Below are 11,745 nucleotides of genomic sequence, written 5' to 3'. Positions count from 1 at the left end.
TTTTTTAGGGTGGTTTTTTTTTTTTTTTTTTTTTTTTTTTTTTTTTAAAATCAAGGTGGACGCCTTCGACGACTATTTCTTGGGTCTGTGATCTGGCCTTTCTTCACACAGACCAATTAAACCGCGGGATGTGCCTCCTACTGATCAGGGTCCGAGCGCCTCTTCAACTGAACTGTCAAAGTGCCTAGTGAGTCAACACACGTTGCGCCTTGCCTTCCAAAACATTCCTGCCTTTCAGGATAAATCCTGTCTTTCAGTATATGTCTTGTCTTCCAAGAGCTCCACGAATTGAATCCACGACCTCTGAACTGCCAGCCTTGAGAGAACCCATCCTTTGCCAGTGGAGAAGTGCTCCGAGGGGCTCTTCGTAGGATGGTTTTACTTGTATTCAAGATGGTATATAGCATGTACCTTTAAAAAAGAAAAATTAAATAATACGTGATAATAATATATGAGAGTTATTTAGCTGGAAAAATGGGTAAACTCGAATATATCACTTTTTGCTTTCATGTCCTCAATCTTTTAAAATTGTGGCACCCATGTCCCTAATTAAGTGAAAACATTCATCCGTGATTCAAACTGTGACTTTAAATTTCATGTAGAATTCCAAATAGGATAATTTTTTTAAGTATTCACGAAACCCTTCCCATTGCTTCAATTAGTTCTCACCACTCGAGTCTCACGTGACCATTTAACAATCGAATAAACGTATATTATTATTTATTAGTTTGGAGATAAGTGTCACAATGACATAAGATTTGGGACCTCCAGTGGAATTAGCCAGAAAACCTGCCAACCCAGGTCCTCATGTTTTGTTTTTTTTTTTTTTTTTTTTTTTTTTTGTAAAAAAGTACTTTTTTTTTTTTTTTTTTTTTTTTTTTTTTTTTTTTGGAAGAATGTGAAGTTAAAAATGAATTTGAAAAAAGGAAAAAAAAAAAAATAGTTTTTAAAGAATGAGTTCAAACCGGGGTAACCCCCCTCCCTCTCTCTCCATTTCTTTAGCAATTACGGGCTAATTTCTAGACTTCGACATCAATCCTTATTTATCTCGAATGATTGTTATATTTTTATTGCTTTCAATTATTCAGCTGATGATTGAATTAATTAGTGATTTTAGTTTTATTCAAGAGAGAGAATAAGAATTATAGCATGTGTGAGGATAAATTTAGTATTATTTGAGAGAGTTTACTAAATGAAATAGGTACATTGATAGTAAAGTTAAATTAACATTTTCCTTGTCTACGATTGCTAGTTCGAAATTCTAGTGCCCGTTGTTAATCAAATTTATATATATCTCTTAGTTGTTCACTAGCTTAGCTTTTAGAGAGATCTAGATTAATTAATCATAATCCAAATCAATCATACTTGATCCTTCTCGGAATAACACTGTACTCACACTCTATCGACTATGTTATCGTACATTTGTGGGATTTTAGCAATCTAGTTTTGGAGTCATCGTCAAAGACAGGGGCGGATCTAGATTCAATCTTCAGCTAGGACAGCGATTGACTTTGACCATTGACCATTGACCATCGACAATCAACGATCGTAATAGCTCGATCGTTTATTAAAATTTGATTAAATATAATAAAAAAATTGTTCAATATTTTGTAAAGTACTCCAATTTAATTTTCAATTAGAATTGATTAAAAATCACAATTCTCAGTAATAACTCCTAATTTGCTTTTCTATATGAATTGAAGATTGATTCACTGACTGATTAATAAATAATAAGTATAACTAAAACACAAAATACATCATTGTTCACTGACTGATTAATAAATAATAAGTATAACTAAAACACAAAATACATCATTGCATATTTGCATCAAAGTACAAACAATATTCAAATCAATTATCAACAAACACTCAAAAGTCAACACACTCCACTCAACAAATCAACAGTCAACAAAGGGTTTGCAACAAAAAGAATTCAACATTCAACCAGCAAAATTCAAGTATTCAACTCACCCACGTTGCTTGCTCGGCCTCGGTTGTCCCTGACTTCGCACAATCGCACCAGTTCACACACGGTCCACCATCCACAATTGCTCACACAGTCGCACTCGTACTTCCCACCCATTTCGCAGGTGCCACGACTACTGCTTTTGCTTGGAATGGAAATATGAAATTGGAAGGAAGGGTTTGCACTTCGTCTTTGCTTGCTGCCGGTTTCAAATGTTGGGGGAATAGGGATTGGGAATTTGGGTTGGGAGGAAATTAATACCATGGATGCCGGACCAATGATTTCCTCTATTGGGCCAATTTTATTTTTTTAAACAAAAAAGGCCCAGGTCACCAGCCCAAGCCCCAATGATAAAAAAATGGAAATCTTCTTCTTTCTTCCCCTTCGACCTTTGTCTCAGCATTCTGCAACTTAGCAACAACCTACGCCTGCAACTCGACGATCTCAACGGCAACTGAAGGTCCCGAGGGATCCAGCACGAGCGATCGCAGGTGCTCGCCAGGTGCTGGATCCGCTACTGGTCAAAGACCATAATATTTAGTTAGTTTTAGTTAACTCTAGTTTTATTTCGAATTTTTAATGCTTTACTTAAATTTTCATTTGTTTTCAAAATTACTGTGATTTTTATCCCTTTTCTGACTTTTGCACGGAAAGTTCAATACATGATGATATTGTTCCATTGATCCGGAGATGGGATGAATATTCAGATTAAGATGAAGGGAACACAGAGAAGCTCACCACCAAAAAAAAAAAAAAAAAAAAAAAGTAATGTTATTTGCAACCGCTTATCGTTGTAGTCATCCTATTTGGCATACATGTGGTGGTTAGTAATTTGATACATTAATGCGATAGTTTTTTATTACCTTATGCATCAAATCACTAACCGCCATATATAAACCATGTGGGGCGACTATAGTAATGAATGATTGCAAATAACATTATTTAGAAAAAAAAGGGGGCAAAATGGTCAGGAACGCATATTTGAAATAAATATTCCTCCCACAATAAGATGAAGATAAGCATAATAATAATAAACTAAAATTCAAAAAATAACGTTTGGATTGCTAACCACGTTGCTTGAAGGAAAAAAATAAAAAATGCAAACAATAAAGTTATCTTAAAAAAAAAAATTAAAAAATAACTACGACAAATTGGCATCCAAAATTTCTAACATTTGAATAGGCGAGTCCTCGTCCTTAAATTTTCTGAATTCAAAAACTCAACTCTCTAAAAAATGTTGGATAAATTATGCATAAATTATATTCCTTTAACAAAAAAAATGTGCATGCAAATACAGATAGAGTGACAATTTACCGAAATCATGATATATGCATAAAAATGAGTAAATCACGGCTTACTTAAATGTAGAAAATGCAGAAATTCGAAAGATATTAAATGAAGCGAGATATGCGAATGCATATATCTTTAAGATGGATTTCTCCCCATGCACTAGCACTAACAAGATCAAATGAACATCCATCTCATAAGATACAACATTTGACTGTACTTTTTTAGAATGGAAGATATTAATACGAATCTTCAAAAATAATTTGAAAATTATTTTGACAGAATTTGGATAAAGAAAGAATTAGAAATCTGGTATATGGAATTGATTTGGAGTGAAGAAAATGAAATTAAGGATCTCCATTAATAGATTTTCAACAGACTCTTCCTAATGATCATATCTTTTGGCAAAATTCATTCTAACCATCAAATTGCACAATTTCATATTTAATGGTGTAGATTACACTCTATCAAAAGGTTATAATTATACATCTTTTTGAACAGATACAAATTTTAGGAAACAACGGTCTCTTTGATTTGCAACATTTACAAATGAAGAGTCACGACTGGTTATCGTACCAATTGGAGACTTATTTTAATTTACACTATAAATAATAACCATTATTCCAACAAAAAATGTCTACCCGTGACTAAGGATGTCGAGCCGCTCAGCTCATGAAATGACAAGCCCGAGCCGAGTAGGGAGCTCAATCCCACGAGCCATTTTGACAAGAGCTCGTCAAAAAATATGAAAATAAAAAAAAAAGTCAAAAAATGTGCAAGTTTACAAAATAATAATAATAATAATAATAAATTTTAAAAATTTTAAAAATTACGAGTTCGCGAGCGGTTCGTGAGCTCGGCTCGGCTCCGCTAGGCCCCAAGCTCGTGTCTCATGAGATCACGAGCTCATGGGCCGAGCCCGAGCAACGAGCCGAGCTCAAGCTGGAGCTTGACTCGTCTTTCACAAGCCACGAGCTCGAGCTGAGCTCGTGAGGGCTCGACCCATTGTCATTCCTACCCGTAACATGGAACACTTTTTTAGAGGTAAGATGCATAAATAAAAATAATTTTAATAAAGCAAAAATATATAAAAAAGAAAATAAAAGAAAATGGAAAAACCAAAAATAAAAGAAAAGAAAAGAAGATACTTCATCATCATCCGTATCAATCAATCACGATCCATGTCTCCTGCTTCCTTGTCTACAAATTAGCTTCCAAAATTTCTAACATTTGAATCGGCGAGTCCTCGTCCTTAAATTTTCCGAATTCAAAAACTCAAATCTCTAAAAAATGTTGGATAAATTGTGCATAAATTATATTCCTTTAACAAAAAAAATGTGCATGCAAATACAGATAGAATGACAATTTACCAAAATCATGATATATGCATAAAAATGAGTGAATCACATCTTATAGAAAATGCAGAAATTCAAAAGATATCAAATGAAGCGAGGTATGCGAATGCATATCTCTTTAAAATGGATTTCTCCCCATACACTGGCACAAACAGGATCAAATGAACGTTCGTCTCTTAAAGTACAGCGTTTGACTGTACTTTTTTAGAACGGAAGATATCGATACGAAACTTCAAAAATTATTTGAAAATTATTTTGACAGAATTTGGATAAAGAAACAATTAAAAATCAGGTATATGGAATTGATTTTGAGTGAAGAAAATGAAATTAAAGATCTCCATCTATAGATTTTCAAGCGAAACTTCCTAATGATCACATCTTTTGGCAAAATTCATTCTAACCATTAAATTCCACAATTTCATATTTAATGGTGTAGATTACACCCTATCAAAAGGTTATAATCATACATCTTTTTGAACATATACAAATAACAGGAAACAACACCTCTCTTTGATTTGCAACATTGACAAATGAAGAGTCATGATTGGCTATCGTACCAATTGAAGGCTTATTTCAATTCACACTATAAATAATAATTGGTCAGTTTGGGACACAACCTACAATTTAACCTGTCTGCAACTTGAGGGGCCAAGGTATAGAATCCAGGATTTAGTCACTGTAAGGTGGATACCTGGATATAAAAAAATATATATATATTATTCCAACAAAAAATGTCTACCCGTGGCATGTAACACTTTTTTAGAGGTGAGATGAATAAATAAAAATAATTTTAATAGAGCAAAAATATATAAAACAGAAAAGAAAAGGAAATGAAAAAGCAAAAGAAAAGAAAATATTTCACCATCATCCGTATCAATCAATCATGATTTATGTCTCCAGCTTCCTTTTCCCTTCGTCAACCTCCAATTTAAGGTTTTAATTTTTAGAGGGGAGAAGAAGTGGAAAAGAGGATTTTTTTTTTTTTTATACTTATTTTTCCTTTCTAAAAAAATTGAACATATTACTACTGGGTAAATCCATTAATGATCACCCAATTTTATATTTAGTATCATCATGATCACCTAACTTTATGCTTACTTTCACCATTGGTACTTGGTTTGATTTTATTTCATCATGATCACCAAATTTTCTATAATATTTCACTATAATCATCTAACTTTTTTCACTAATTTTAAGAAATGTAAAATTGTGACTTTACATTATATATATATATATATATATATATATAATAAACTTAAAAATGATTTCTAATTTTTTTTTTATTTTTCTATGTAACTTTTTTTTAAAATAAAGTTTTTATTTTTCTAAGTAACATTTTTTAAATAACTTTTTATTTTATTTTATTTTTCTAAGTAACATTTTTTAAAAATACCTTTTTATTTTATTTTAAAAACATTTTTTATAATATAAAATTTTAATTTATTTTAAAGACTTCTTTTTTAAAAATAGTTTTTATTTTATTTTATTTTATTAAGTAACTTTTTTAGAATAAGGTTTTTTATTTTATTTTTTAAGTAAATTTTTTAAAATAAGTTTTTATTTTATTTTTTTCTTAAAATAGGTTTTTATTTTTTATTTTTTAAATTTACTTTTTTATATATATAATGTAAGTTTATCATTTTATCCCTTTAAAAATTAGTGAAATGGGTGAAAAGAAGTTAAATAGTCATGGTAAAATGTTATATAAAATTGGGCGGTCATTGTGAAACATTATATGAAATTGAGTGGCCATGATGAAATAAAATTAAATTGAGTGACCATGTTGAGATTAAATATAAACTTGGGTAGCCATATTAAAATAAAATTAAATTGTGTGGCTATAGTGAAACTAAATATAAAGTTGAATAATCATTGTACCCTATTTCTACCTTAATACTGACAGCATACGGTTATGTGATGTTCCCAAATTGGTTGTCTATAACAACACTTTTGAGGAGACCCTAAAAAATCTTTACTTTTTGTCATTTTGTACTAGAAAAATAATTTTGAGGTTATAATTCATAAATACTGTTTTACCCATAGTTATTAGACCCGGACCGGACCGGCTGGTTTGAACCGAAAACCGTTGAACCGGACCATGGTCCGGTCCGAGCCACCTGTTATTTTAAATCTGCAATTGACCCAATAAAACCCAAAGAAATCGCCGGTTTTTCCTCTGAACCGCTAGCCCAAATTTTAAAGAAATCGTCTGGTCCAAATACTTTGTATAAAAACCCTCTCTCATTCTCCTTCACAGTCGAACTCAAACTCGAAATATTTGCCCTACCCCCATAGCAGAGCAGCCCGTCTCTTGCAAGTTGAAATTTCACTCCCAAGAATCCAAACTTCAAATTTCAAGTTATAATAGATGGAAGAAGAAGATGTTAGTTTAAACTTTAAATTTTAGTGGAATCTACAAAAAGAAAATCTAATCCACATTGTGCTGCTGGGTATTTCTATTTTCTGTGCTGGGTATTTCCATTTTCTCTGTAAATTTCAATTTTCTGTCCTCAAATTTTTGCTGCAAATCTGATTCATATGTGTGTTGCTGGGTATTTCCATTTTCTTTGTAAATTTCAATTTTCTGTCCTCCAATTTTTATTGCAAATCGGATCCATATGTGCGTTACTGGGTATTTCCATTTCGTAATTTGATGTGTGCATATGTTTGATTGAATTTCACAGTTTTAGTTCTTTGGTTTATGGATTTTTTTTTTTTTTTGGTAGATTCCATGAATTGTATGTTGATCAATTGTTGTAATTTAGTTAGCTAATTAGCTTTGTAAGCATGCTGTAAATCTCAATTGTTGTAATGATTCTTTTTGTAGCTTTGTGAGCATGCTGTAAGATTTTTATATTTTTATATGATTGATTGTTGTGTTTATTGTTTCAAATTCAGATTTCACTATCTATTATCTAGAATTTGTGAAATTGGGATACAAATTGATATTTACTTAACAAAACAATACGAGGTTAATTTAGTTTTTAATAGAAAATGGAAAATTTTTCTCATTCAATGGAAATAGTTAACATTATGGGTAATTGGCGCAAAACATCCTTACCTTTCGAGGTTATTGTGGAAAACGTCCCTACCTTTCATTTTTTGGCATTTTTGCCCTTATTTACCACCTTTCTTGCGCTGAAGGTCCTTTTCACTGTTTTTTGACGATTTTGCCCCCTCTACCAACAAAAAAATTAAAGAAACGGGCACCACCAACAAAAAAAAGGACCAAAAATAATAATAATAAAAATAAAATAAGGAATGTGAAAATGGAGGAAGGTGAAAAGTAAACCAAAAATTATTTTTTATTTTTTCAATCGTACATTTTTAATCAAAATTTATTGAAAATTTTATTTTTAGCAAAACTAATCTGTATTTTTTTTCTTTATTTTTAAAAATAAAAATTTCAATAAATTTTGATTAAAAATGTATGATTGAAAAAATAAAAAATAATTTTTGGTTTACTTTTCACCTTCCTTATTTTTTTTGTCCTTTTTTTTGTTGGTGGGGCCCGTTTCTTCAAATTTTTTTGTTGGTTTTTTTGGTTTTTTTTTCCTTTTTGTATTTAAAAAAGTTCAATGACCTTTTTGGACTTTTGGCAAAGTTTAGTAACCATTTGGGCTATTAACTCCTATATTTATTACTAATTTGTAATTTTTTGAAATTTTGGGGTATTAGTTACAATTAATTCTTTTGTTTTCTATTCTATTCTTTTTTTTTGTTATTTGAATAGAGGGCAAAATCGTCCAAAAACAGTGAAAAGAACCTTCAGCGCAAGAAAGGTGATAAATAAGGGCAAAAATGCCAAAAAATGAAAGGTAGGGACGTTTTCCACAATAACCTCGAAAGGTAAGGATGTTTTGCGCCAATTACCCTTAATATTATTTTTGATAAGAAAAGACTCGCCGGTTGAACCATCAAGTCGTCGGTTGAACCACTGACCCGTTGACCCACTGCGCTGTCCGGGTCGACGTTCGGGTTAGGTTTGACAACTATGGTTTTACCCCTTTTAAAATTAGTGCAAGGGGTAAAAAGTAGTTGGTTAGTCATGGTAAAATGTTATATAAAATTGGTAGTTATGGTGAAACATTATATGAAATTAGGGATGTTAAACGGGGCGAGCGGCTCGTCTTCTCGGCTCGGGGCAACTCGGGCTCGTCATCCCACGAGCCCACGAGCCAAAGTTCACTCGGCTCGTGGGCTCGTAAAAAATGTGCAAATTTAAAAAAAAAATTTAAAAATTAAAACAATCATTAGCTCGCGAGCGACTCGTGGGCTTGGCTTGGCCCGCAAGCTCGTTCCTCGTGAACTCGGCTCGTTTTTCATGAGCCACAACCTTGGCTCACCAGCTTGTGGATTAAAGGGTCGACCCGTCTCGATTCGATCCATTGCCATCCCTATATAAAATTGAGTGGTCATGATGAAATTAAATTAAATTAAATTGAGTGACCATGTTGACATTAAATATAAACTTGGGTAGTCATATTAAAATAAATTTAAATTGGGTGGTCATAGTGACAATAAATATAAAATTGGATGGTCATTGGACCCTATTTCTACCTTAATACTGACAGCACAAGGTCATGTGATGTTCCCAAATTGGTTGTCCATAACAACACTTTTGAGGAGACGAAAAAAAATCTTTACTTTTTATCATTTTGGACTAGAAAAATAATTCTGAAGGTAAAATTCATAAATCGCCACTTAACTTTATACTTAGGGTGCGTTTGATTGCACGCATGAAATTTGCATGGAAAGAAAATAAATTTTAAGTAATTCAATTGTCTGAAATTTATTTGTATGAAAATTATTAATTAAATATTTTTGATTGATTTAATTTTCAATTTAAAAAATAGGGTAATTGGCGTAAAACATCCTTATCTTTCGAGGTTATTGTGGAAAACGTCCCTACCTTTCATTTTTTGGCATTTTTGCCCTTATTTACCACCTTTCTTGCGCTGAAGGTCCTTTTCCCTGTTTTTTGACGATTTTCCCCTCTATTCAAAAAAAAAAAAAAGAATAGAATAGAAAACAAAAGAATTAATTGCAACTAATACCCCAAAATTTCAAAAAATTACAAATTAGTAATAAATATAGGAGTTAATAGCCCAAATGGTTACTAAACTTTGCCAAAGGTCCAAAAAGGTCATTGAACTTTTTTAAATACAAAAAGGAAAAAAAAACCAAAAAAACCAACAAAAAAATTTGAAGAAACGGGCCCCACCAACAAAAAAAGGACAAAAAAAATAAGGAAGGTGAAAATGGAGGAAGGTGAAAAGTAAACCAAAAATTATTTTTTATTTTTTCAATCGTACATTTTTAATTAAAAATTTATTGAAAATTTTATTTTTAAAAATAAAGAAAAAAAATACAGATTAGTTTTGCTAAAAATAAAATTTTCAATAAATTTTGATTAAAAATGTACGATTGAAAAAATAAAAAATAATTTTTGGTTTACTTTTCACCTTCCTCTATTTTCACATTCCTTATTTTATTTTTATTATTATTATTTTTGGTCCTTTTTTTGTTGGTGGGGCCTGTTTCTTCAATTTTTTTTGTTGGTTTTTTTGGTTTTTTTTCTTTTTGTATTTAAAAAAGTTCAATGACCTTTTTGGACCTTTGGCAAAGTTTAGTAACCATTTGGGCTATTAACTCCTATATTTATTACTAATTTGTAATTTTTTGAAATTTTGGGGTATTAGTTGCAATTAATTCTTTTGTTTTCTATTCTATTCTTTTTCTTTTATTTGAATAGAGGGCAAAATCGTCAAAAAACAGTGAAAAGGACCTTCAGTGCAAGAAAGGTGGTAAATAAGGGCAAAAATGCCAAAAAATGAAAGGTAGGGACGTTTTCCACAATAACCTCGAAAGGTAAGGATGTTTTGCGCCAATTACCCTAAAAAATATTATACTTGTCCATTTTTTATTGGTAGGTTAACGAGAGAGAATGAATAAATAAGAGAGAGAAGAGAGAGTGAATTCATTGGAAAATAAAATCTTACTCTTTTAAAAAAAAATATTTTCCTTGATTTTGAGGAAAACATGGTCACGTGACTAAAAGTGGGAAAAAATTTCATGAAAAAAAATGGCAATCAAACAACACAAAAGTAGGAATTTGAGTGGAAAAAACACATTTTTTATGGCAAATATAGGCAATCAAATGCACTTAGAGATGTCAAACGTACCGAATGGCTCGTTAAAACTCGGCTCGGGCTCGTCATTTGATGAGCCTGAGCCGAGCAGGGGGCTCGATCCCACGAGCGGCTTGTGGGCTCGTCCAAAAATATGAATTTAAAAAAAAAAGGTGCAAAAATTGAGCAAAAAATAAAAATAAATAAATAAACTCAAGCTCGCGAGCGGCTGGTGGACTCGACTCGGCTCGTCCTACGAGCTTGTGGCTCGTGAGCTCACGAGCTCGTGGGCCGAGCCGAACTCGTCCCCGAGCAACGAGCCAAGCTCGAGCTCTACTGGTTTTTCACGAGCCACGAGCCCTAGCCGAGCTCATGGGTTAAGGGTCGAGCCGAGCCCATCACTTTACGCACTCTTAGTATCACCATGGTCACTCAACTTGATTTTATTTCACCATGATCATCCAACTTTATGCTTAGCTTCATCGTAGTCGTCCAATTTGATTTTGTTTCACCATAGCTACTTAATTTCATATAACGTTTCACTATGCACCCAATTTATATATATAATAAATTAAAAAAAACAAAATAAAAGTTTTTTATTTAAAAACCTTTTTTTAAAATAAGTTTTTATTTTATTTTTCTAAGTAATTTTTTTTTAAAAAAATAAGTTTTTATTTAGAAAATATATATTTTTTAAATAAGTTTTTATTTTTTTTTAGAAATTTTTTTCGAATAAGGTTTTATTTTATTTTTTTATGTTACTTTTTTTTAAATAAGCTTTTATTTAAAATATAAAGTTACCATTTTACCCTTTTAAAAAATTAATAAAAACGATGAAAAGAAATTGAGTAGTCATAGTCAAACGTTATATGAATTGGATGGCCACTATGAAAAGTTATATAAAATTGTGTGACTATGATGAAATAAAATTAAATTGGGTAACCACGGTGATGCTAAGTATCAAGTTGGGTGTTCATTATAAAGTAAAATTAAGTTGAGTGAGCAT

Source organism: Olea europaea, chromosome 14 (genome assembly GCF_002742605.1).
Source record: "Olea europaea var. sylvestris chromosome 14, O_europaea_v1, whole genome shotgun sequence".
NCBI lineage: Eukaryota > Viridiplantae > Streptophyta > Magnoliopsida > Lamiales > Oleaceae > Olea > Olea europaea.
Note: the sequence above shows the minus strand (reverse complement) of the source record.